This window comes from Ambystoma mexicanum, unplaced genomic scaffold (genome assembly GCF_040938575.1).
Source record: "Ambystoma mexicanum isolate Mex_15411 unplaced genomic scaffold, UKY_AmexF1_1 Mex_scaf60, whole genome shotgun sequence".
NCBI lineage: Eukaryota > Metazoa > Chordata > Amphibia > Caudata > Ambystomatidae > Ambystoma > Ambystoma mexicanum.
This window is the reverse complement of record NW_027182478.1, coordinates 1,168,943-1,194,998: the sequence shown is the minus strand read 5'-3', so window position 1 is coordinate 1,194,998 and position 26,056 is coordinate 1,168,943. Positions and strand designations below refer to the sequence as shown.

The 26,056-nt window shown below is 48.6% G+C and overlaps 1 protein-coding gene across 1 annotated transcript in view; it reads left to right on the top strand.

The window, feature by feature from the left end:
* LOC138562535 (vomeronasal type-2 receptor 26-like) overlaps nt 1-26,056 on the top strand; it is a 353,363-nt gene that overhangs the window by 175,741 nt on the left and 151,566 nt on the right. The gene's annotated exons all lie outside the window — the stretch shown is intronic.

The following is a 26,056-nucleotide window of genomic DNA, read 5'->3' as shown; positions in this document are numbered from 1 at the left end:
TGTAGATGGTTTTAAGCACTCCCAGTAGAAAACAGGGTGAAAAGACTGCCGACTGCAGACGACTGCTCACCCTCAGCTCACGCTTAATTTATCTCAGGTAATACATACATCATTGAATTCAGTGATGCCTTGAGGTATTTACATACATCTCCACATTGTCCTTTCTTCCATCCATGACATAAGATTCCTCTAAATGCTCACATTCCCTCATGGTAATCAACACCGATTAACTATCCCACAAGTGGTTAACATCTCAGACCTCATCATTTACCACAAACTCAATGCAATCAATCACAGAAACCTGGCTCATGCCAATGCCCACCCACATCTTCCATGTCCTCCTACCTCCTGGTTATATCAATCAACATGAAGTCCGATCAGGGGAAATGGGCACTGCAGCAATACACAAAAGTGACTGGCCATGTTCGGTTTATACCTGACCTCCCCTTAACACAATTTAAACCATTACGTGCAAATTCCGCCCCTCATTTAAAGACTCAGCCACCTTCCACCTCATCTACAGACCATCACAGGTGTGGTAGCTTCCTAGATGGGATCATGGAATTAATCTCGGGCTGAGAAATTTGGAAAAGCAGTGGGAGTCAGAGCAGGGATGTGTTGTCATCAGGAGGGTGCCTAACATTGTAGGGAGGAGGCTTGAGGCTGAACGGAAAAGGCAGAAAAGGAGATGGCAGTGAATGAGATGATGGAGGGAGAGTGGAGTTGAGGGGAGGCAAAGGAGGTAAGGTGATACTATGAGGAGGAATAATGGAGAACAATTGAGTGAGAGGAAGTGGAGCGGGAAAGGAAAACCTGTCAGGATGCAGAGGGATGAACAAATAAAGGGGGGGACATGGTGAAGAACATGTGTAGCAAAGAAGAGAATGAAGGTTCAGCAGGAAGAAGAGGAGAGAACAATCTGAGGGAAGGAGGCGGAGAAGTTAAAGAGGTGAGCTCTGGTGGTATGGAAGAGTCCAAGCAGATACACAGACGAAGAGGAATGAATAAGGAATAAGAAAGAGTAGTGGTTGCACGACTTCTCAAGAGAAGGAAAACCAGCTGGAGCATCTAAGAAAGTTGAGGAGAGGTGGAAAATGAAAAGAGGATCACTGTCTTCTGAGGCATTGAGGAGGGAAGGTAAAGAGAGATCCAGAAGGAGAGGAGGGTAGAGTTGTAGGGAGAATAAGGAGGTAGTTCCAAGATTATGGGGCAAGACATTATCTGGGTGGTTGTGTCCCAAAGTGCAGCACACAGGGGGTTAAACCTAACGGCCCAAGTCCAGCACAACCTTGGCAACGATTTAACAAAGCCTAACTAGTAGTTGAGTAGAAGACACAGTTCATCAAGAAAGGTGGTCTTGATTCTCCAGTTGGAGAACAGCTTCATCCTGACAACTTCTGCAAAATCCAAACATCTAACTACTAGAGGCAAGAAAGAAGTACTAGGGCAGTTCAACACCAAGAAGCTGCGAGTGACTTTTTGGCCGCCAGTTGACCAACAATAAGAGAAAGAGGTCAGTACTGGTGAACTACGGTCCTCTAGCCAGCTTGTTTATTTTGATTGCTTTTCACTTTACAATACATAATCACAGGCGCGGTGTGTGGCACAGTGTGTCTGGTGGAGTCTGGAGGCTGACCGCTGTGCTTTTCCTCCCGTTTTCAGCAAAAAGTCTGAGTCCGCTTTCTACTGCTACTGCTACTGCTACGAGTGGAATTTTGAACTTAATCACCGCGCAGGCGCGGAGCGCGGCGCGGTGTGTGGCACAGTGTGTCTGGTGGAGTCTGGAGGCTGACCGCTGTGCTTTTCCTCCCGTTTTCAGCAAAAAGTCTTAGTCCGCTTTCTACTGCTACTGCTACGAGTGGAATTTTGAACTTAATCACCGCGCAGGCGCGGAGCGCGGCGCGGTGTGTGGCACAGTGTGTCTGGTGTCCGGTGTCCGGTGCACTGTGCACTGAGTCCGAAGTGCGGACTGAAGATCAGAGGTGAGAATCATTAAGAACTACCAAGAACTACCAAGAACTAGCAAGAGCGTCAAAGAGTGAACCCTTTTTTTTTTTTTTTTTTTTTTTTTTTCCTTGCCTGCCCCCTTTTCCCATCCCTGGTTATCTTTCTGTCACTCCCTCCCTCCCTCCCTCCCTCCCTATCCCCCTACCCCCCCCTTCACACTGCGAGGTCTGTTCCCCGGTGCACCCCCCTTTTTCTTTTTTTTAACCTAATTAACCTAATTCACCCCCCTTAGTCACCACCCCTCCCCCCCTCACTCGACGGTGCTCTTCTCTCACCTCCTGTGAGCCCTCCGACTGCCCTTTGACTGTCTGGCATCAATCAAACACTGAGCGGCATCGGCCTTCCAGTGGCCGCTACTTATACCATCTCCTGGGTCGCGCTAGAACTCTTTCTGCACCCCAAGCTCCCAGCAGAAGGCGCCCAACCCGTGGAAGCCGTCTCGGGCTTCCGTAGTCCGTGCTTCTCAAGTACAGTCCGCAGCATGGTATCGACACCACCAAGGGCGCTGGACCCGCAGCATGAAAATCCAACAAAAGATTGCTCACAGAAGTCTGAGTTCTCTCGGGACTGATGCAGAAGGAAATGACCCCGCAGTCGAGACTGTGGTGGAGCATGGAAGTCCTCGTACTCCTCCGCCTTCCGACAGGGTCTCCCAGGTGACTAGAGCGGAGGAGGGAGGGCCAGGCTCCCTTCGGGGTCAGATTGAGCTACCGCTCTTAAGTACCCAGCAGCTGTCATTACTCCTAGACCAGGAAAGAAGAAAAACTGCATTCACCTTCAATAGCTCGAATGATGAAATGCTTCGTTCCCCCTCCTCCTCAACCCCTGGCCAGCCAACCGTGCAAACGAGAGGTCCCGGGCCTGAGGCTGTCGGAGGACAGCCCCGGCAGGGATCTGTCTGGCTGGGGGAGCTGGGGGTGGAGGCAATCAGTGAACAGAGGAACCAAAATCGGAAATCCAACTACCTGGACTCGGAGAAGACTAGAATGACACAAGGAGGAAAACAAATAGTCTCGGATAGCCCACAAATGCTTGGGCCTGCACCGAGCCTGGTGACTTCAGTGGTCATGCATAACAATAAAAACACAGGAGTTTGCATGAGCAGAGAGGAAGAGGTCTGCACGGATGTACCCAGGCTCAATCGAATAGAAGAAAGCGTCACGGCGCCAGAACTTGTACTGGACTTGTGTGGACGGGGTCACAAGGCAAACATAGACGACTTAGTGTTTGAAGCTCGGGAAGGTTCAAACGCCCCGGGTCTCAAAGCCCCCGAGAAAACACTAACTGCAACGGGCCCCTTAATGGCGCCCCTCCCTAAAATAAGTCTGGATTGTGACGGTAATGCTGGAAGTACGACCGCCAAGGATCAGGACTTGGAACCTACGGGGTCCGTATCAACTCACACATTAAGTGCATCAAATGATTCGCTCTCCGCTCTGGAGGAAGACGAACAAACAACAAAATTAACAAGTCTCAAAAGAACCTGTAAAGGAACGGCAAGAAGACCCAGATCAAATAAAAAATACAGGAAAGATCATGATAAAGGAAAGATTGCAGCGGGAAGAGGACCTGCCAAAAAGAATGGCGGAGTAAAGGGGCTAGCAACTCCTCTACTGTCGTCCTCCCTGAAAGACTTTTTCATAAGATCTAGCAAGCGTAAACTAGGCTCGGACCATGAAATGTCCGATGCAGATATACTTGAGGCGATAGAAGATCCTTCCCCACTGAATAAATCTCGGAAAATTAACCAAACACAGGGGAACTCAACGCCCAGAATTAAATGGCATGCTCACACTACACCTATTGAGGTGGGGGTCACCGAGGCAGTAAAAACGGTCTCCAACGTCACTAAAAGTGCCGGCAACCAACCATCACCGGCCAATTGTATAAACAGTCCATCAGTGACGGAACCATCGATAGGCCTGATTGTAGAACAAGGTTATCCGAGGCCTCGGGCGGGTGGAGAAGCAGGCCCGACTCCTTCACTCGAACCCCCTAATCTCATACAACGGGGATCTATATCTATACATCCCCCGGAGAACGAACCAGAAGTAAGCATGCAGTCGGTGGTTAAGCCCCTCGAACTCCCCCCAAGCCTCGACCAACAAGAGAGACCTTCAGCCAGAGTGAGGCATTCATTGGGGGACGATCCGTATGGTTGGACTCGTGCGCATATACAAACTAACGCTAACAGAAGGTGGACAGATCCATCAAGCGCCACCCAACCTCCAAAATCATTTATAGATAAAAACGCAACGGAAAGACTACCCCCTCACCAAAGTGAAAGGGGCTTACACACGCCCCACAGATCGAGGAGGCAAAGCGAAATATCAGCTATCTCCGATAAAGAGACGCCAGCTTCGAATTCGAAAAAAAAGACCGACATGCTGTCCATTATGTCGGCCCTCACCATAGCACTCAACCCCTTCAGTAAATTGTACGAATCTATACACGAGGCTCTAAATGACAATACAGCAATAATCAGCACTTTAAAGGATAAACTAACCTTCATTGAAGGCTACGTAACGGCAGTAGAACAGAGCTCGGCTGTCTGGCATCATAAAATCGAAGAAAAAATAGAAAACCTGGGGAGGGAGCTATCCAACACTGCACCAAGAGTGAAGTCTACCAACTTATTTACCGCCAGAGGCACACAGACGGACGAAGCTGTCCTTAATAAAAAAAGTGAAGTAGCATCCATCTTTTTAACAGGCCTACCTAAGCTACCACCATGCCCCACAAAGCTAAAACTAGCCCCAAAAAGTCAAACTAACGACAACGCCAAGTCGAAGGGACCAGTGTTGTGTCTTAACACAAAGGAATCCTTAGATGGACCAGAGAGGGCGAAACCCCAGCTGCGTAAGGGCCAAACAACAAAAAAGGATCCAAGTAGCTCTCCAGAAGACTTACCACGGCAAAGCGTTGCTTTGGAGAGGGGAGGGCCTCACCACAGCCAAAGCCAACTGAGACCCGTCGTAGTGCCGTCTACACAAATGGATGGAACAGATTCACCAATCCTGGATCTGGATTCCTCAAATGGCTCCCAGCCCCTGGAGTGCGTAGAAATAGCGACATCATCACCTGAGAGACAGATAGTTGAAATAAGACAATCCCTCCCAGATGAGAAGGAGGGACAAAAAGAAAGGGAAAAAGAAAAAACAAAAAAAGAGGCTCAACAGCTATCCCAAAAAAAATCTAATACGGATGAAGACCGGAAGCAAAGTCCCCAAAGACAACGCTCAAGCACCCCAAGCGCAGGCCTAGAGGCCATTGAAGCCCTAAAAAATAAAGAAAAAAATAGAACTCAGACCAAAGAAATGACTAAACCTACATGGAAATCACGAACACAAGATCAAAGAACTGATCGGAAGTACTCCTTCCAAGAAGATCCGAGTAGGTCTAAACAAACAGGAAAAAAAGATCAAAAATCAAATGAGATAATAATCCTCAAGTTAGAACAATCCTCTCCAGGACATAAGCACATTGTCCTGAACAGAAGAACTGTCTTAAAAATAACAGGGCAAGTGGAAACACTAAGGCACTTATCGACATTGGACCTGGTTCTGGTGGAACCGTATCACAGGGACAACACAGCGAAGGCCTACCTACATGTGAAATCAAAAGTCCTAAAGGATTGCTCTCTAGAAACATCAAAAGAGTTGCAGCATTTGGGACTAAAATTAACACAAGTACAGATTACCAAAATAGCGAATGAAGAAGGGACCAAAGAATGTCAGACTAGCTCACAAGAACATTCGGTTAAATGGAAAAGAGAAACTCCTAGGAAAAAAGGCAGACACCGAAAATACACCCCAGAACGGTTTAGAGAAGAGAGGAACAAACAGGGTGAGTATCACCACAAATATCGAAACCGATATTCTCAACAACTTCTATGAACATACGGCAAGAAATAAACACGATTTCGGATCAAACAACAAGAGCCCAAGGTACTTCGTCTAACATGTCCTCTAAAGCCCAAGCGCCCTCAAAACCATGGAAATGGTTAACAGACACCTTCGGGCGCCAAAAGAAGGATTAGCAGTTAGCCCATGACGCCACCCAGCAGAAGGATACCAACTTCAATGTACCCAATAGCCTGAACAAAACCACACTACAGATGGCGTCATGGAACACCAGAGGCTACCTTCACCTAAATCTAATACTACAAACTGGAAGGAATTCGATTTAATCTGTTTCCAAGAGACCTGGCTTGTGGACAAACCTTCCCTGGAGGGATTCACTTTGGAAATCTCCCCTGCCAAGAGAGCAGCCGTGGGGAGACCATCATCGGGACTACTCACGGCAGTCCGAATGGGTTCCGGAATTGAAATAAAGAAAAAAATCAGTGAAGATTATGGCATGTTAGCCATTCTAGCGAACTGGAATCACGAAGCTGTGGGAGAACTCGGAAAGTCCACTACCGAGCTGGTTGTGATAAATCTCTACTGGAACCCGGAAAAAACAACTACAAAAGAATTCTGTAACATGGTTGCAAACACCATTGATGACGTGAGAATTCACTATGGCAGTCCCGACATCATCATCTGCGGGGACCTGAATGCGAAATGTGGAACGCACTCAAGTAACGAACTGGTCCACCCCGCATTAAGGAAAGTAGATGAAAGAGGACGGGCATGGCAGTCCCTGATGAAATCAAGACACCTTTATAACATTGCAACCTTGCAGGAGGGTGTGACCAAAATCCCTACCTGGGAAAGAGATACCGCAATTGCTAATATAGACTACATCTTCATATCAGACGGGATTACACCCTTCTTCCAGGAATTTAAAGTAATAAGAACTGTAGAAAGCGACCACAATCTGCTCCAGTTCACTTGGAGGGGAGTAGTGAAAGTTCATCTTATGTACCAATTCGATATTGAAACCAACAAGCAGCAAAACAGGATCCGTATCACGTCAGAAAATCTAAAAATAATGAGGAAGGCCCTCGTCAAAAACCAAGCAGCCGGGCAGAATGAACCGGGTAAACAACGTCCAGAATATGTGTCCTTATTGATTCCACATAAAGTGGCCTTTGGAGGGAAGCCCTGCATTCAACCATCGCATACTCATACGTTCAATGCAACTTTAGTTGCAAAACGTAAAGAAATGAGAAAATTAAAAAGATTAGCGGCCAAAGAGGCTACTGAGGACGCGTGGTCTGTGTATCGCTGTGGAAAAATAACATACAAAGCATGGCTGAGAGAAGAGCGACAAAAGCTCTATCAAAATGACGCTGAGGCCATGTTTAAAACCTGGGGCTCTAAAAGTAGTCGAGACTTCTGGTCATTATTAAAGGCCGTAAAGAATCAGCGACCAGCACAGATTCTTAGCTGTGTTTCTGAACAGCAATGGGTAACCTACTTCTTAAATCTCTATGCACTCCCAGAAAACGGAGCGTTGAAGAAGGGCCAGCAACAACATTCAGTATGTCAGACTGAACCTTGGAAAAACGTAGCCGTCTGGGGGGATATTAGGGAGACCATCACCCGCCTTAAAACCTCCAGGGCACCAGGCCCGGATGGCTTGACCAACAATGACTTGAAGCTCCATCCAGAAGCGTGGACCGACGTGTTGTGTGAGCTGTTTGATCAATGTGCAAAGAACAAACAAATCCCCATCTCGTGGACGGAGGCGGTCCTAATACCGATTTATAAAAAGGGTCCCAGAACAGAACCGGCTAATTACAGACCTATTGTCTTACTGGACATAATCGGTAAAATATTCGCCACCTTGATACTAACCCACTTTAAAGAGTGGGTTAAGAACTCGCCAGCACAAGATATATTCCAGACTGGCTTCCAAAAAGGAGCAGGTACTGCGATCAATATCTTAATACTAAACACCATCAAGGCCAGAGTAAAAGGTGGTGGTCCCGGAGTACATATGGCAATGATCGATCTTACCCAGGCTTTCGACACCGTGGATCGTAACAAACTATGGGCAAAGCTAGAAAAGTGGAATTGTCCACCAGCCATCCTAGAACCGATCAAGGCTTTGCATACAAAAACTTCTCTCTGTGTTCGACTTTGCCAACAAGGAACCCTTTCAGACAAGATACTTACAGAAAGGGGTGTCAAACAGGGCTGCCCTCTGGCTCCGGCACTCTTCGTCGCCTTCATCGGAGACTTCCAGAACACCGAAGATCGGGTGCGAGCGTTTCCTCCAAAGTTAGGTGAATCATCAATATCAAGATTATGCTACGCAGATGACCTGATCTTGTTAGACCACACTCCTATTGGTCTACAAAGACAGATTGATAATCTTTACAATTACATGGAACAGAACAACCTCAAGATAAACACGAAAAAAACTAAAATCATCTCGTTCACCAAAACAACTCAAAAAACAAAGCCTCCTCACGCATGGTATTTGAACAAGACCAAGATTGAATCAGTAAAAGACTTCAAATACTTAGGTGTCATGCTCGACAACACTATGAAGGATAAATCGCTCCAGCACTCGCTGTGGGAAAAAATCCACAACCTAACAGCCCAAACCAGAGCCGTGGACACCAAATTTGGGAAATTCTCCTGGGCACCGGCACTTCACTTTTATAAATCAAAGGTCTTACCAGCCTTAACTTATGGCATGGCTGCAAATCTATCACTCCGGGCAGAAATCTGGATCAAATTGGAAGGTTACTTTTGGAAGTCAGTTTTGGCTCTTCCCAAATCAGCCCCTATGCCAGCCATTCGTAGGGATCTGGGTCTGCAATCGATAAACGCAGTAATAATACAAAGTGCAGTCCAGTTATACACAAAAATTTTGAGCCCTAGTTCGCTTCCCATCTTTCAACTTATGAGCTCTGAAATTGCCAAAGGCACCAGCAAACCCCTACGCGATTGGGTTGCAAAAATTTCTGAAAAATTGACTGAAGTGGCCTGTCCTCCAGAAATGCTGTTAATCAATCCAGGGAAGGTGAAAAGAAAATTGGAGGATCAAGATTGGATTAATACATGTGAAAAAGTTCACCAATACAAATCTTTAAAACATCTTCCGCCGGTCCATAATCGCCTGAGATCACCTTTAAAATACTGCGTAAAATTTCCAGACAAGAAGCTCAGAAAGACCTTTATGAGAGCACGTCTGAACCTTCTTATCACAAAAGAAATATTGGCAAAAAGAGCTCCCACGCAGGAGAACCATTGCAGACTATGCAAAGATCCAGACCAAGTCGAAACACCCTACCATCTCATCATGAAATGTCCGGCTATGGCAAATGAAAGACACTCTTACCTGACACCACTGGCTTCTAACGAAATCATCTTAGACGACGAAACGCGCTGGTTCCGTCTAATTGCGGGAGACTCGGCAAGATGGTCTAGGATGACGGCGAAATTTCTTACTGAAGCCCTAAGAAGGGCGTCTGCTATTCCATCACATATTGGGGACTCTAGCATCCTAGAAATTGCCGAAGCCTAAGCCGAGACTCAATTATTGCTTGACAAATTCAGTGGTGTCCTAAGTAGGAAGCAGGAAGACGAAAGACAAAAGACTGAATGTCTTAATGTGTGAAGTTTTTGTAAAAACCTAAACGGTTAAAAAAAAAAAAAAAAAAAAATAAATAATCACAGGTCGCCCTAATGTCTTAGCATTTTTGTTGTTAAAAATAAAGACTCTTGAACCTGAATATCTTGACTTTGATGTTGTTTGTTGATCCCTGTCCATGAAAATCCCAACCAGTCAAATAAACCTGGAACTACAATGCCCCGCTTTACCTTTAAGTCAAGTATTGCTTGCCAGTCCTCCCTAGTCATATCCAATATCTCTGGCATAGGAACCCCTCCTCTGGCCCTGCCTATTCTACCAACCTCTCTGATTTCTCCTCTTGTGGCAATGGCAAACCCTCTAGTGTTGTCAGACATGCCTCCCCCTCCATCTCTGACTCTGTCAGCACTACCTCCTCTCACTGATCCATCACCCATTCAGGTCTAAGGCAAGTTTTACCTCAATCAGGTAAGTTCACACTTTTTTGTTAATGTGGGATCAGTGCTCAAAGGGAACTAAAGTCAACAAGGGTATGTGCAACAACGAGACTGATTACCCCTCTTTACACCACCTAGCAATTAGAGTCCAGTTTTATATGTGTCCATCATGACAAAACAATGAAGTTTAAATGTGTGTGTATGATACATCTCATTTTTTATCCATTTGGTGATAACTAATAAATCAGGCTTTTGCATAAGTTACTGTCTGGGCTCTATCACATCATTTGTTTGTAATATGGACTATTTAAACCATATTTGTCTAGTCTGCAAGCATTACAATTCTAATTGCTAGATGGCGTAAAGAGGAGTCTCGTCGTTGCACACAGGTCTAAAGCAATACATGCTCTGGCTATCGGTACGAATTGCAAGGGCACCTCCCAAACAACAATATTCCAGAGAAGTCAACCTCCAGTTCATCCCCCAACTACCCTCCTCCAAACCCTTGCCGCCTTCCCGATTTCAATTCCTTTCTTCCCAGTAGAAAATAACTAAGACAAGTGACAGACTAGGGCAAAGAAGGTGACTCTGTTGAAAGGCAGATGAATACATAATTCATTGTGCTGGCCACTCCCCCGCCTGCAAACCGTAAACTTGAGATGACTGTGTTATTTAGGGCAACAACCCCTTCCCCGCCCCCATACCACAAGTACGAGAGATGCTATTCACTAAGGCATCCCTACCGACCTTATCCTGCAACAATCAAAGAAGAGATGAATCTGCAAGCTGAAGAGGAAATTAACGTACCGTAACCTGTAGAAGATAAGAGCCAGTGACAGCATTGCCAAATTAACTCACGTAAATGCATTAGACATGAAGTAGATTTGCAATCACCATGAGGAAACGCAGACACTAGGTCAAATATGCATTTAGACATGAATGATGTTACCTGCATCATATAGACACTAGTAACATATCATAATCAATGTATCCGCTGTAACGCAAGATGAACGATACACATAAATAGCTTGCTAAATGTAACAACGCAACAGTAACAGCAGCCATTTTGGATAAAATGGACAGCGAAGCCACGTTATAATGAATGGGAAACTCTGAAGAAGCACTGAAGCTGCAAGAAGACATTACTGGCATTAGCTAATATACAGAGCTGTGCAGGCCAGCCGAATGAGGGAGGTTCGATACTGAAGGCCTCAGCTGATCCACGGATATAAGTATAGAGCATCGAATTGGCAAACGAAGGTGGGAGGGAGTCATTTGTATGGACTGGGGAATTGTGGTAAAGGATGCATTTATGAGAGGATACCTATGAAAAGGTTATGGAAGGTGACGCACTAAACCTCATGGAGAGGTATTAAGTTAATAATGATAAAGAGATTTCCTGCGCCAAGGTCAACATTAAGTGTTAAAGGATACCTTGTCAAGTCAAGAGGGCAGGAAGACAGCTATCGTTTGGGGTCTTGTTGTGGTATTTTGAAGGTTGACCTATATGTGCAGAGATTGCTGGTGCCAGCGGTAGGTTGTGAGGAGATTTTGGAGAATCAACGGGAGAAGTGTTGCCCACCAGCAGTGTGGGTAACACCGGGAAGGTGAGACAGAGGTTTGAACTGTGAAAAACGAGGCTTTGTAGATATTGGTTTACATTGTAGAGCATGTGGAATTGTGGTTTGACCCCAAAGGGTGTGGTCCGGACAGTGGGCAGCATTTGTGGTACTTGGCCATAATAGCTGTTGTAGCCGAGAGGCTTGGAAAGAGGCGTAGAAGTGTTGGAAATAGAAGGAAGATATTGTTGCTAGGAGATTGTGAAGGAGGAGTGGATAGAGAAACAAGATTGTGATTGCATTAAGGTCCGGTAAGTATCAGCAGTGAAGAGTGTGACATGCCACAATGGGAGACACTCCCCTTATGCAGTTATGCAAGTCTGTGCCTCGATATAAAACAAAACAAAAATATACAAGTACCATTCTGAGCGGGTTAAAGCCACAGCGGATACAATGTTTATGCCCTGGCCCCAGACGGGAACCCTTTCGAAGTCAGTGCTGCAACTTATGACAACTTATTTACACGCTGCATATAAAGGTGAAAAATTGCAGAAACGATTAGTCATGCAAGAGTTATGGGAGATGTTTGGGGATGAGACAGAGAATCTGCCCCCAAAGGAGTGGATGCTTGATCAGCATGAAGAAGAGGGGACAGCGCCCTCAGCTCATCCTCCTCCCCAGAGCATCAAGCAGTCTGACAAAGTGCACAGACTATACCCATTGATAGAATTAAAGCAGAAGCAGGGTATATAAACCCCACATATGTGCCCCCTACGTACAGTAGTGAGGATGCTATAAATTAAGCTACATTAAACAAGCAAGAGTCAGCGTCCATGCGCGATGAGGCTAGCGAGCGCTGTGAGAGGCAGGCAAAGCGAACAGAGGCTGTGGAAGCGATCTAGAGACAGAGAGGCTGGCATGGCAAAAAGAAAGACGAGATCACTCTGAACGAGTGGGTGGGAGGACAAATATTGCTTAAATTGGATGGAAGAAATATAGACGATTATAAAGACAGAGAAAGGGAAGCTAAAGAAAGACAGAAGGAAGAAGAAAAAAAACAAGAAGAAAAGGCATGACAGAAGGAAGCAGGAGGAGGAAGAAAAATAATGGAACGGAATAATTAAGGAAGAGAAGGAAAGGGAGAAGAAATGTTAAGCAGATAGAGAAAGGGAGAAGTGGCAAAAGGAAGAGAAGAAAAGAGAATTAGAAGAAATGGAAAGAATAGAGAAGCAAAGGGAAGAAAAAGAGCAAGAGAAAGAGAAAAGGGAAAGATAAAGTGGCAAAAGAAAGATGGAAAGGATGAGGAATCGAAGAGAAGAAAGAGAAAGGCAGAAAGCAATTGAGGAGGAATGGGAAAGGGAGATTAAACGAGAAATGGGGACTCATTCCGAGTATAGTGGTAGTCATAGCGCAATTTGCGCCATGACTACCTCCCATACCGGTTCCGACTCCGGTTTGGTGAAAGGGGGACTTACCGGTCCAGTCCGACCTTGGCGGGACCGGTAAGTCACCATTCACCAAACCATTCCCCATTCCCATTTGAGCCCCAATAGGGCTCAATGGGAATGGGGAAGTAGCTAATAACGGTACCGCAAATTGCGGTACCGTTATTAGCTCCTAAGTCCCTTAACGGGTCCCGTCCACAACGCCTGGTCAGACCAGGCGTTAAAGGAGGGACCCGCTAAGGGACCTCGGAATAGGGCGCAAAGGGTTTACCAGCAGCGGTGTCCTTACCGGTGGCGGTAATCCCTTTGCGCCCAACTCGGAATGAGGCCCAAGGAGTTGAACAGAGAGGCATGGTGGAGAGAAGCTGATAAGATTGTCCGATGACGCAAGCTTCGGGAAATGAGAAAAACACGGAACAGGAGCAGGAAAGAGATGAGAGTTTGGAAAGATGTGACAGACAGTTGCAAGAGATATTAAAAAACTATTATTTTCTAGATGAATGCGACGCAGAAGCAATACAAAGGAGTATTGGTAATTTGAACGGAAGGAGGAGGGACAGTGGTGCCATCAGTAAAATAAGGAGAAATGTAGAAGGTAGTCTATTGAAAAAAGCATTAAGGGTGTTATATGGGGTGAACCCCCTGAAAAGATTGGACAGAGAAGACGTTTGCAGCAATGACAGTTCTGACAGAATGTTTTCAGATGAGGAGAAAATAGAAGGCAAAGGTGAAGAATGGGAAGAGGCCACATTAAGCATTTTGACAGGATCAAGAGCAGGGAAGGAGATAGCTTTGTCTGAACTTGGTAGAACCAGAAGGGAAAAAGCCAGAACCTGTGCCATATCCCAAACGTCCAGGGGAACAATGGCGCAGCTTGGAAGAAGCAACCCCACATGTACATAGACTAAGAACATTACCAGGGCGAAAGAAAGCAAGCGCGACAGACGTAGTCACAAAAACGAAGGCCGCAGCTGGACTTGAATATGGGGCAGAGTTGACACAGTTCCCATTATTAGAGAAAGAGGGAGGACGGCCACTATATGTACCGTGGCCACAAATGGACAAGGATAATTTAAGTTGTAAATTACTGACTCAACATTGGGAGTGGGCAAGTGGATTTATGAACTAGATGGGTTAACGTCAGGGATGATGCTAGCGGTGGGTGACATAAAAGGCTTGCTTGTCTCTATTATTGGGGAGATAGCTGATGACATCTGGAGATGAGCGGGGTACACCAGGGTGACAACTGAGAATACGGCTCTTGATGGATCACCATTTAATAACTGTAGGGCAGATGTGTGGAGAGCGGTTTAGGGTAATTTAATCTAAAACCATTGCATCTAATGCCATTCAATCGACATTTTTCCATCTAAGAAATTTCCATCCAATGCATTTTTTCTTCATTTTTGGGGGGTCCCCCAAAAACCCCTGTTTTTTACCCTTTAAAATGTACCTGAACAAAAATGAACCCTTTAACCCCCAAAAACATGCATTAGATGGATATTTTTTAGATGGAAACATTTCGATGGAATGGGTTTAGATGAATTGACTAGATACCGTGGAGAGCACTCCGAGTACAATATCCTGATACGTCAAACATGAGTGCAATTATAAATTCAAGAGATTCAAGAGGTGACATCTTGAGATGAGGGAACCGTGAGACAAACTATGGCTATTTTTGATCATATATTAGCAAAAGTACCCGTTCTCCGAACGGGTTCTGTAGACAGACATGATAACACTCTCACCAATTGTTGAAAATCAGTGATCCTGTAGGTCATGGTTCTGATTCGCTTATCGCTTGTTGTGCTTTGCAACCTGAAGCAAACTGCAATGAGAATGGGCACATGTGGCTGGCTGACATACCCCGGAGCAGACGTTGAGGGGAGGCGAGAGTTGGTGTGCTGCTGCATACTGGGACCTTATGTGCTTTCTCCCCACCCGGCGCCTCACCCTGGCGTGGTGCAGTTCATTGCGGTGCATTGCAGAGCAAATATCTCTGAAACCGTGCATTCTAGGGCCTTGAAATGTGGTTTTTGAGGTCCCTATGAAACTCGAGTTTTCTTCCTCGTGTCGGGACCGGTCCTTCTACGACCACATTGATGTTTTGACGATTTCAGGCAACCGTCTTATTATGTGAAGGTGCTGAAATCCGGGGAAAAGGGGTGGGGTGTTCAAATGTCATATAGCCAGTAATGGCCAGAGGGTCCGAACAGGTAACTTTGCAAGATTTGATGCATATTGGTGAAACGGTTTGGAATTGTATAAGGACCAACGCTTCACCAAGTGGCAAATCCAAAAATAAATTGACTTGGAAGCCGGCCGGGGATCATGGGTGGCGGGTGTTGGCGACATTCAGGGTGTTCCCATGTTCACCGGAAGACTGTCGCTACTTTGGCCATGCGCCCTCCCACTCAAAAGGAGCAGACTTGCCCGCCAGGGCTGAAGCCCGCTGGGGATCAAGGGTGGCGGGTGTTGGCGGCCTGCAGGCTGTTCCCCTGCTCACCTGCTCACTGGAAGACTATCACTGCTTTGGCCACGCCCCCTCCCACTCAAACGGAGCAGACTTGCCCGTTGGGGCTGAAGCCTGATGGGGATCAAAGCAGCGGGTGTTGGCAGACCGCGGGGTGTTCACGGGCTATGGGGGCGAGCATCACCACTCATGCACCTCGCCTGACATCCTCGTAATGAAGCGCTGCAGGTGGTTTGTAGAATGATCTCTGTCCCTGTGCTGGCGCGCCAGGGGTGCTGCTCTGCCTTCCAAGGAGGTAATTATTTTCTTACCTTTCTCTGCTCCTCTGTGCTCCTTCGTGGACCCAAAAGATTTGGCTTAATGGATCCTTGCATGCGACTTTCAAAAAGCCTAGTCCAATCGAGCCTAGTCCTCCTCTGAAAATCTACCTATGTGCTAACACAAAACGATTGTTTGAATGTCTGGGAGGAGATCTGCTGTTCCCATCCTGCCACCTCTTTGGGGCACCACCGGGGGCCCATCATGCCTGTGTCTCTCGGGAAAGACATCGGGAGAACCATGCACCCATACCTCTCGTGTTTTAGGGTCCTAAGCTTGGAACGAGTGCTGAACTGGGCGCACAGTGGAAAATTAAGTTGCTGAATGTTAGGGAGAATGCTCCAGAATGGCCAATTCCCCTTACCTACTGAGTCCCTCAGCAGCTTTGCTGGATTTCTAGGATTTTTGTTTTCACCTGGTAAGAGTGCAAGCCTTTTTTCCCACTCTTTCATGTGTTTTGCTCTGTGTGTTTAACATTTTCTTGTGTTCATAGACTGTGGAGCCTCACCTACTCCATAGGCAAACAAGTTACTCTCTTACCTGGTAACGTTCTTTCGATGGGATGGTCCGACGGCGTATTCCATATCTATGACAGGTAATCACCACAGCTGTGCTGCTTCAGAAACTTTTTTCGGCGTCTGCGTCCTGCGTCGATGACGTCGATGCGCCGTCGTCGAGGACCTCCTCCGACGTCATCCGATGTGATAAGTAGGACGCACGACGCCCGTAGCCTCAGTTGTAGTTTTTTCCCCCAGGACGTGTGACATTAGTCTACTGCCAGTCAGACACAAAGCCTTGCGGAACGTAAGCTGCAATCGCATAAGAAATTCTGCAGCGGGGAAGGTAGGGAGGGAGCGATATGGAATACGTCGTCGGACCATCCCATCGAAAGAACGTTACCAGGTAAGAGAGTAACTTGTTCTTCGAGGGGATTGGGTCCTCCGACGTATTCCATATCTATGACAGACTCCCAAAGCAGTACCAGAGCAAGGAGGAGGGAAAGAATTTAGAATTAAAATTTAGAATTGCAAATCAAATAGCAGAGTAAAGGACCGCCTTGCCAAAGGCCAGATCCTGTCCTCGGATGGAATCGAGGGAATAGTGACGTACAAATGTATGTACTGAAGCCCAGGTGGCTGCATCACAGATGTTGCGAATAGGAACTCCCCTCTGCAGGGCAGTAGATGCAGCCATACCCCTGGTAGAATGGGCCCGCAAGCCAGCCGGTGGGTCCTTACCCGCCAAGCGGTAACACTCCGAGATGGCCAAAATAATCCAGCGAGACAAAGTCTGTTTCGTCACAGCTCGTCCCAAACGCTTTCCAGCGTAACCAATAAAGAGTTGATCGTCCACTCTGACCCGGGACATGCGTGAAACATAAAAGCTTAAAGCTCTCCTAGGATCAAGCCTATGGAGCCTCTCCTCTTCCTTACCAGGATGCGGAGGAGGATAGAATGCCGGAAGAACAACCTTCTGGGCCAAATGAAATTCCGTCACTACCTTCGGAAGAAAGGAAGGACGAACTCTAAGGACAACCCTGTCCTTATGGAAAACAGTGAAGGGAGGCTTAACTGAAAGTGCCTGTAACTCACTCACTCTGCGAGCGGAAGTGACCGCAACTAAAAATACAGTTTTAAGAGTTAACAGTCTCAAAGGACAAGAGTGCAAAGGCTCAAAGGGAGCACCCGTTAGAAACCTGAGAACAAGGTTCAAATCCCAACCGGGCACCAGGAAAGGTGACAGAGGGAACACATTAGTGAGCCCTTTCAAAAACTGTGAAATTAAAGGGATTTTAAAGTAGGAACACTCTTCAGACGAGCGCTTAAAGATGGACAGCGCCGCCAGGTAACCTTTAATGGTACCCACTTGCAAGCCCTTGTGGGCCAAAGAAAGTAAAAAGGACAGAACCATGGGGATGTCACATGTAAAAGGATCCACATTCTGAACTCTGCACCAGTCGCAGAACTTACGGCAACGGTACAGAGACTTTGTTGCTGGCCGTCGGGCCGAGAGCAACACCTCCATCACGTCTTCAGGGAGGTCCCAATCCTTATACCTCAACCTTTCAGAAGCCAAGCATGAAGGTTGAGGGATCTGACCTCTGGATGGAGAACCTGATTCCCCTCCCGTGAGAGCAGATAGTCTCGGTAGGGAAGACGACGTGGAGGGCAGATGGACAAGTCGAGAAGGTCCGGGTACCACGTCCTCCGAGCCCACGCCGGAGCAATGAGGATCATCCGGAAACCAAACTTCCATAACCTCTGCAGCACTTGCAGGATGACGGGGACTGGAGGAAATGCGTACAGCAGTGGGAATGACCACTCCACCACAAACGCGTCTACTAAGGCTCCTTTTGGAGGAAATTCCCGCGAGCAGAACCTCTCGCACTTCCGGTTGACACTGGAGGCGAAGAGATCCGCTTGAGGGGTCCCCCAAAGGGCGAAGATCTCCAGGAGAATCTCCTGAGCCAACTCCCACTCGTGAGAGATTGTGCTCTGCCTGCTCAGAGCGTCCGCCGTCACGTTTTCGTCTCCGGCCAGATGAACTGCCGAGATCGAAACTTCCTGCTGGATGGCCCAGAACTCGAGCTGCATCGCCTCCCTGCACAGAGGAAGTGGACCTGCCCCCCCTTTTTGTTGAGGTAGTGCATGGCCACTGTGTTGTCCGTCAGGATCAGGACATTCTTTCCTCACACAGTCGTCAGAAAAGCCTTCAGGGCTAGCCTGACGGCCCTCAGCTCCAACAGATTGATATGGAGTCTGGACTCTGACGGAGACCAACGACCGCTGACTGTCAGCTTGTTGGCATGAGATCCCCATCCCGTGAGGGATGCATCCGGCACGATCGTCACCTCCGGCCAGGGAAGCCAAAACGGAGCCCCCTTCATCAAGTTGCCTTCGACGGCCCACCACAGAAGGTCCTGGGCGACCGAGGGCGGCACCCGAACTGGGTCCGACATCCTGCCGGAGGACTGCGACCATTGCATCTTGAGTGCCCACTGAAAAGATCTCATCCGCAGGCGAGCCTCTGGCACCAGAAGAATGCAGGATGCCATGAGGCCGAGCAACCTCAAGAACTCGAACGCCGGGAGCGTCTGGGCATGCTGAAACTTTTGCACCATCTGCTTAATGTGAAGAGCCCTCACCTGGGGAGGAAAACACTGCCCCAGGGATGTGTCAAGCACTGCTCCGATGTACTGGAGCTGCTGTGTTGGCGTCAAATGGGACGTCAAATGGGACTTCTTTAAATTGAGGGATTAGCCCAGCCTGTGAAGGGAGTGGCAGGTGACAGACAGATGATCCAGGACCTGCTCTGGAGAGCGCGCCCTGATCAACCAATCGTCCAGGTAGGGGTAGATGTGAATCCCCCCTTGCCTGAAATGCGCTGCCACTACCACCATGAGCTTGGTGAAAACCCTCGGGGCGGAGGTCAATCCGAACGGCAGGACCCGAAACTGAAAGTGCGAGTCACCAACCGCGAACCTCAGGTACTACTTGTGCTTGGGATGGATAGGCACATGGAAGTAAGCATCCTTGAGGTCGAGAGACACCAACCAGTCCTGAACCTGAAGGGCCTGGAGGACTTGAGAGAGAGTAACCATCTTGAACTTGTCCTTCCTGAGGAGTTTGTTCAAACCGCGCAAGTCCATGATGGGTCTCAATCCCCGTCTTTGTTCGAAATCAAAAAATAAGGGGAATACCATCCCTTGTTCCTCTCCGCTACAGGCACCAGTTCTATGGCGCCTTTCTCCAGCAGGGATTGAATTTCCTGCGCAAGGAGCGGATCCGGACTCTTCAAAGAGACGTTCCCTGGTGGATTGTCGTGAGGCCTCTGCCGAAAGGGAAGACAGTAGCCGTGGATTATGATCGCCAGAACCCACACATCTGAAGTAATGGCACGCCACTCTACAAGATGCTGTGCCAGCCTTCCCCCAACCGGCGAACCATGGGACATGGCCTCATGACTGAGTGGTAGCGGCTGCGGCATTACCTGAGGGCAAAGAAGCAACTGCCCGAGCGGCCCTGGCACCACGGGTACCCTGTCGTCCACCTCTGGTACCCCTGCGTTGGCCTCTTTGACTGCCAGCTCCTCTCGCTTTACCAAAGGAGGAGTAATAACGAAAGGAACCACCCCTCCATTGCTGTCCCCTAGAACGAAAAAGCTGAGGTTGCCTGACTGCAGCACCTAACGATTTGGCTGCAGCTTTTGAGGTCTGCAACCTCTTAAGGCTCTCGTCAGCCTTGCTGCCAAAAAGGTGTTCACCGTCAAAAGGCATATTGAGGAGCCGGGATTGCACATCAGGAGCAAACCCCGACTTCCACAACCACGCAAACCTGCGTATCACGGTGCTCGCCGCCATGGACCTGCTGACGCATTCAGCCATGTCCAAACCCGACTGAACGGATTCACACATGGCATCCTTACCATCCTGGACCATAGCAAGGAAACCATCCCGTTCGTCCCCTTCGGGAATATGTTCAGCCGCTAACGCAACACAGTTCCACAGAGTGTGTGTGAAACGAGACAAGGCACATATGGAGTTGGCCGCCTGAAGCGCCATACCACCCGAAGAAAACACTTTCTTCCCCCAGCCATCAAAACGTTTGTCGTCCCTATCAGGAGGGATGGTAGGGTACGACGCCTGCTTTGCCGGGGCCGTGGCCGCGTGCACCACCAAACTCTCCGGAGTGGGGTGCCTGGTCAAATAGCAGGGGTCGCTACTGGCTGGACGGTATTTTCGCGACAAGGACTTGCCCACCGCCAAGAGACTCTCCAGAGCAGTCCAAGCCGTTGCCACCCTTCTCTGTAGAGCCATATGAAACGGCAGTACCGGGTCAGTTGGGGGACCAACATCAAGGATGTCCGTGAGATCATCCTGCACAAACTCCCCTGGGGGAGCAGACCATCCCAAGTACTCGGAGATCCTAGCCATAAGGCGCCGGTACGAGGAATCGGCATGAGAGCCAGGCTCAGGCCTACAAAACTCCACCTCCGGAGAGGTGTCCAGTCCACTGGCATCATGCAGTGACTGCCTCAATCGTCAAATTGGCTATGGCCCGAGACCATCTCATCTGGAACCTGACTAGGAACCAGGCCATCAGAGTCATCATCCACCTCTGAAATATATTCCAGGTGGTGAAAAGAAGGCACTCGAGAAGCTTGCTCTTAGCCAGAGCCTTCCTAGGGGGTTCCCCCGTGCCACGGGGTACCTCCAACAACCCGGCCTCGAAAGGCGTCGAGGGCGTCAAGTGAATCGGCGCCGGCATCGAGAGAACAGGCATCGACGCCGAGAGGATCGGCGTCGACGTCAGATGCAGCGCCGCCAGCATCGACGGCATCGACACAGTCCTCGAAGCCGGAGCTCCGAGCGTGTCCTTCGACGACCTGAGCGTCGACGGCTTCGATGACCTCCTCGGAGCCAGAGCCTCGAGAAAGCCTGTCGACGCCCTCGACGCCTCAGGCGTCGATGTCTTCCTCGAAGACATCACAGGTGCACACGGTCTTGAGCGCGTCGAGGACCGGGACCTGGAACGGGTACGTCGAGAACGAGTCCCCTTGTCCGAACGGGACCTCTCCCGTGACTCGTGCCGACCACTCTTGCGAGTGGTGTCAATCGACCTTTCACGACCAACCCCCTACGGGGGCGCGGACGGCTTGGTACCCTTTGATTCGAGAATCGCCAGCATTTTCTTCCCGAAGGAAGCCCATTCCTCCGGCGTCGCATGCCTGGTGCGGTAAGCGACGTGCCGGGCAGAGTCCTCAGAAGAGGACCTGGAAGACTACCGGTGCCGGCACTTCCGAGAATGCCTCGAAGAGGCCGAGGAGTGGCGAGACCGACTCCTAGAAGGAGACCCAAGAGACTTCCGACGACGAAGCAGAGAGTCACCTCTCGAATCATCCGTCGAAAGCCCCGCAGACTTCGACTTCCGGGGCTTGGACACCCGACCTACCGACAACTTCTTCTTACGTTCCCGTAAGGCTTTGGACGTGAGCGACTGGCAGTCGATACAGTCATCCGTGTCGTGGGCCTCCCCGAGGCACCAGAGGCAGGCGTTGTGCAAGTCCGTCACCGACATCTTGGACCCACACCCCCCGCACTTCTTGAAGCCCGGACGCGGGGTCGAAGACGAAGTAGTAGACATCTTCTTACGAAGGATTTACTCACAAAAACGAACAGGATCGAAGAACCGAGAAGAACAGAACTCCAAAGAGTCGAAGCGTAACCGAGATTCACGAAGCAACACGTTCGCTGAAAAAACGGAACTGAGGCTACGGGCGTCGTGCGTCCTACTTATCACATCGGATGACGTCGGAGGAGGTCCTCGACGACGGCGCATCGACGCAGGACGCAGATGCCGAAAAAAGTTTCCGAAGCAGCACAGCTGTGGGGATTACCTGTCATAGATATGGAATACGTCGGAGGACCCAATCCCCTCGAAATCATCTATTTTACTGTGTGTTGCACAGCACCTTCAGTGCAGTGACACAGGGTTGTCTTTTGGCTTCCCAACTCCGACTCCATTTTTTGGGACCGACTACTGTCTCCCAGAACATGTAAAGTTGCCATTGACTTTATTAGTCTCTTTTAAAACCCACAGACCCAGTACAAACTATCTTAAATAGAGTTCTGGAAAGGGTTAATACTTATCTCTTTTTGTCGTTTTCTCTTGGAGCATTGTTTCGCAGTGGAAACTACCCTATTTTTCCTACTGCGGTTATCTTAAATTGCCCTGGTATTGTTTTAGGCTATCTTGGTAGCCTCGAACTTAAACCCGATAAACCATATACGTTTTTATATGGTCCCGGCTGGGTTTATACGCCATTTATTTTTGTAAAAGTCTTTCTCGCGTTTTCTCTGCGCGCCAAGCCAGGTTTGGTTCCTTTGTTCACCGTCCTTTAGCGGGCTTCTACACAGAAGCCCTCTTTAGGCGCCTGTATGTCTGGGGGGGGACAGGATGTGATGGAGGGGTTTAGGACTCCCTGCACAGGGTCTCCTTGGAGACCCATGTCGCACTCTGATCTGATTGGTTGTGGTGACTGCCCCGGCGTGACAGCCACCCTGCTGTGTGATTGACAGCCAGGCTGTGTGAATGGGGGAAAACTGCATAAAAAGCAGGTCTCTGGGGCTGGAAAGGCAGAGTCGGCACTGGAATGAACGAACCGAAGAGGAGCTGACAGAAGAGGACCCCTACAAAGACTGAAGTGCCTGGTGAAGCCCTGCTGCAGGTCCGAATCTTCATACTCCAACAACAGGGAAGATCTTCAAGGAATCTTCTCCCCTTGAGCTGATGGGAACAACCAATTTACCAAACTGCTTGTCAGGTCTCCCTTCTCTGGTCGAATTTACTGTACAGAGCTACAGTGAACCGGATAGCCATGAGGAACGGACCCTGCTTGTGTTTTAAGGAGCGCACATTTTATTTGTTGCTTTGCTCTGCTGCTGGTTTCTTCCCTGGGCAGTGCAGGACCCTCCAGTCTTCCTACTTCGTGTCAGTCCGACAGTTGCTTCAGGAACCATGAGCCTGCAGGACCTGCCAGGAACTTTCGCCTCAGCTACAGCCTTCTACTCCATTTAAGGTACTGTTCAAATCCGGTTGTTCGTTTCGTTCAGCCGCGGTGAAAGTGTGTGAAACCTTTTGCCAATCCGAGGGCTTGTCCTTCTCCATTCTTTAAACTAACTTTTCTGCCGACCGACTTCGTCTTGAACTCTTGGCAAAGACTTAACCGCGAACTACCATGAACTGTGTGATCTTGAGCAAAGACTTTGGTCCATTGACTTTGGGCCAGGCCCCCTTGAATTTGATTTCCTCACTGTAGTTCTTTTTTCTAGATTGCCCTGCTTACTTACTTGTTGGTGTTGTTCAATTCTTGCCTAACTTTGTCTTTCCCTCCCTTTTAAATTGCTGGAGTGCCATTTTGCTCACACTTAATTTTCAGCATAACTTGTCCAGAATCTATTGGGTATGGTGTAGTGTATTGAGAGTGTGATTTTTCAACTGCTTTACTTTAGTGAAAGGTTTTACAACTGATGTGTAAATAAATGTATATTTTACCCATAAACCTTGAGTCAGTGTTTGTTTGAATCATAGTAATGCTGTCCTTTGTGTAACTATTGATACTGCTCACTTACTCCTGAGATAAGTCTGGCTGCTCAGCCATTGCTACCACTTTACTGTGTAGTACAGGCTTGTACCAAAGGTGAATTTGTACTGTCACTTGTAGTCTTAATTGTGTGTGGTGTTCCCAAAGGGTACTGCACATAATTCTGCCTAACACTGAAGAGGAACATGAAATTGGGAAACATAGTTGCTCAGGCTCCAACTGGCACCCCGGCAAATCCTCACGTTGTCAGAGCACCCTCAGCCTTCGGTGATGCTCACATGCTGTTTGAAGAGATCCAACAATTTTTGGTCAGCCCAGGGGCAGGGGTTCCCACTACACCTGCAATGGCTGTGGTTGTTCCAGCCACCGACACCCAGCCGAGCACACTACTTGCCCTGGTGGACATTGTTTGTTCAATCCCTATGGGGGAGGTGGATCCCGCTCCCATCTATTCTTCTGTACAAACTGTACAGCCACGACAGATGTCTCTGGAAGGGCCCCTCTCTGCCCCAGACCCAACTGCACCAGCCCGTCTGTTGCCAGTCTGCCTATTGGGCCGGGGCAGATGTCTTTGAATTTCTACTACCTATACCAGTTAGGGGGGAATGCCTATGTGCCAAACTTCCAAGAGGTGGGGGGCCCTGACGTACATACAACCCAGACAGAAACAGGGAAGGAGGGCGAGTTTGAGGCTGACCAAGCATCTCTCCCATGGCCTTGTGACACCCCCCTTTCAACTAGCAACACCCAACCCAACAGTCATCAGTGCACCATAGCAGAAAGAGGAAGGAGGCACAGCGACTTTGCTATGTTGCTGCAATTGCAGTTTAGTCCGGACCGAACTTGCCCAGATTAATAATCTAATGCAGTCCCTCAGTGAAGTGGCTGATAATAGAACAGCTGTTGGGGAAACAATATGTAACCAGGGAGAAGGCAGGTGTGATATATGCAATAAAATCGATCGGAATCCCCTCCCTCACCCTTCTCATTCTAGTAAGGGTCTCCACCCAACCATGTCTAACCTCATGCAGGCAAACACAGAGTCCAACTATGCGAAGGTAAACCGGAGTGAGGAGCCACATAGTAAGTCTCTCCACCCAACCATGTACAAAACGGGCCCCCGCACTACAAGGCTCCAGTCAGGCTGGTGTTCCAAAACTCACACCCCCTCCCAGCCAAGTATTGCAGGTCCCCGGACATCAGGACTATTTTAATGCGTTGAATCCTGTAAGAAACCTAAAGGGGCCTCCCTGACTAGTCCCCGGGGATCTGTCATCCAGGTGGCCAGGACACGGCCATCGTTGTTGGATCCAGTTCCCAGGGGTGGACCAGTGAGGGAGGATCACCTGGGTGGGGGGTCCTCTCGGAGAGGAAGTGAGACACTGACAGGTGAGACACAGTATCCCCTTTCATCTAATTTATTTTCCCCATCCTGCTATATAAGAAGCTCAGAAATTCTACCCCTCCCTTTTCCAACACGATCCCTTTCGTACACCACGAAAGACGACTGACAAACACCAAGGCTGTTTACCTGACATGCCCCAACACAAGGGTCAGGCAAAGCCAGGCAATTGACCTGAATCATGCACACTTTGATGACCCTTTCGCTCCGTCACAGGGATAAAAGGTAGAGCACAAGAGCACAATATGAGCAAGGCAAACGGTACAATGACTTAGCTATCCAAGTACGGCAGTTCAAGAGGAGGAGAAAGACAGCGAGAACCGAAAGGGTGACAAGGAAAGAAGCAACCTTTCCCTTTCCGATCCAGATCTGTGAAACCTCCAGAGAAGGATTCGTAAGACCGCAAACAATAGCCAGTGTGTATTGTAGCAGATGTTAACGGTACACAGGGCCCTCCTCCGCTGATAACCAAGCCAGGGAGAGACGCTTGCCACTGTGGTACCAGCCTTGGCTCCCAGCAGTTCATCACAGCCAGTGAGTCGAGCGGAGAACCGATAAGAAACTGCACTGTGTTGAACGAAGGTAGCAAACGGCTAATTGAAGAAAGTACAAAGAACTGTTAATAAAAGGGGAATGCCAGCTGCAGATGAGCCCTGCATCACGTGGGTGCTCACCGAGAAACTCTGGAAGATTACCCGATTTTTGAAACTACCGTTACCAGAAGGCCTTGGGAGAGGCGCGAGAAAGGGGTCAAAGTGGTCATACAGGAGTCTAGCAAAATCCTCTGTACAGTCAAAAATCTTTGACCGGCAGATGATTAT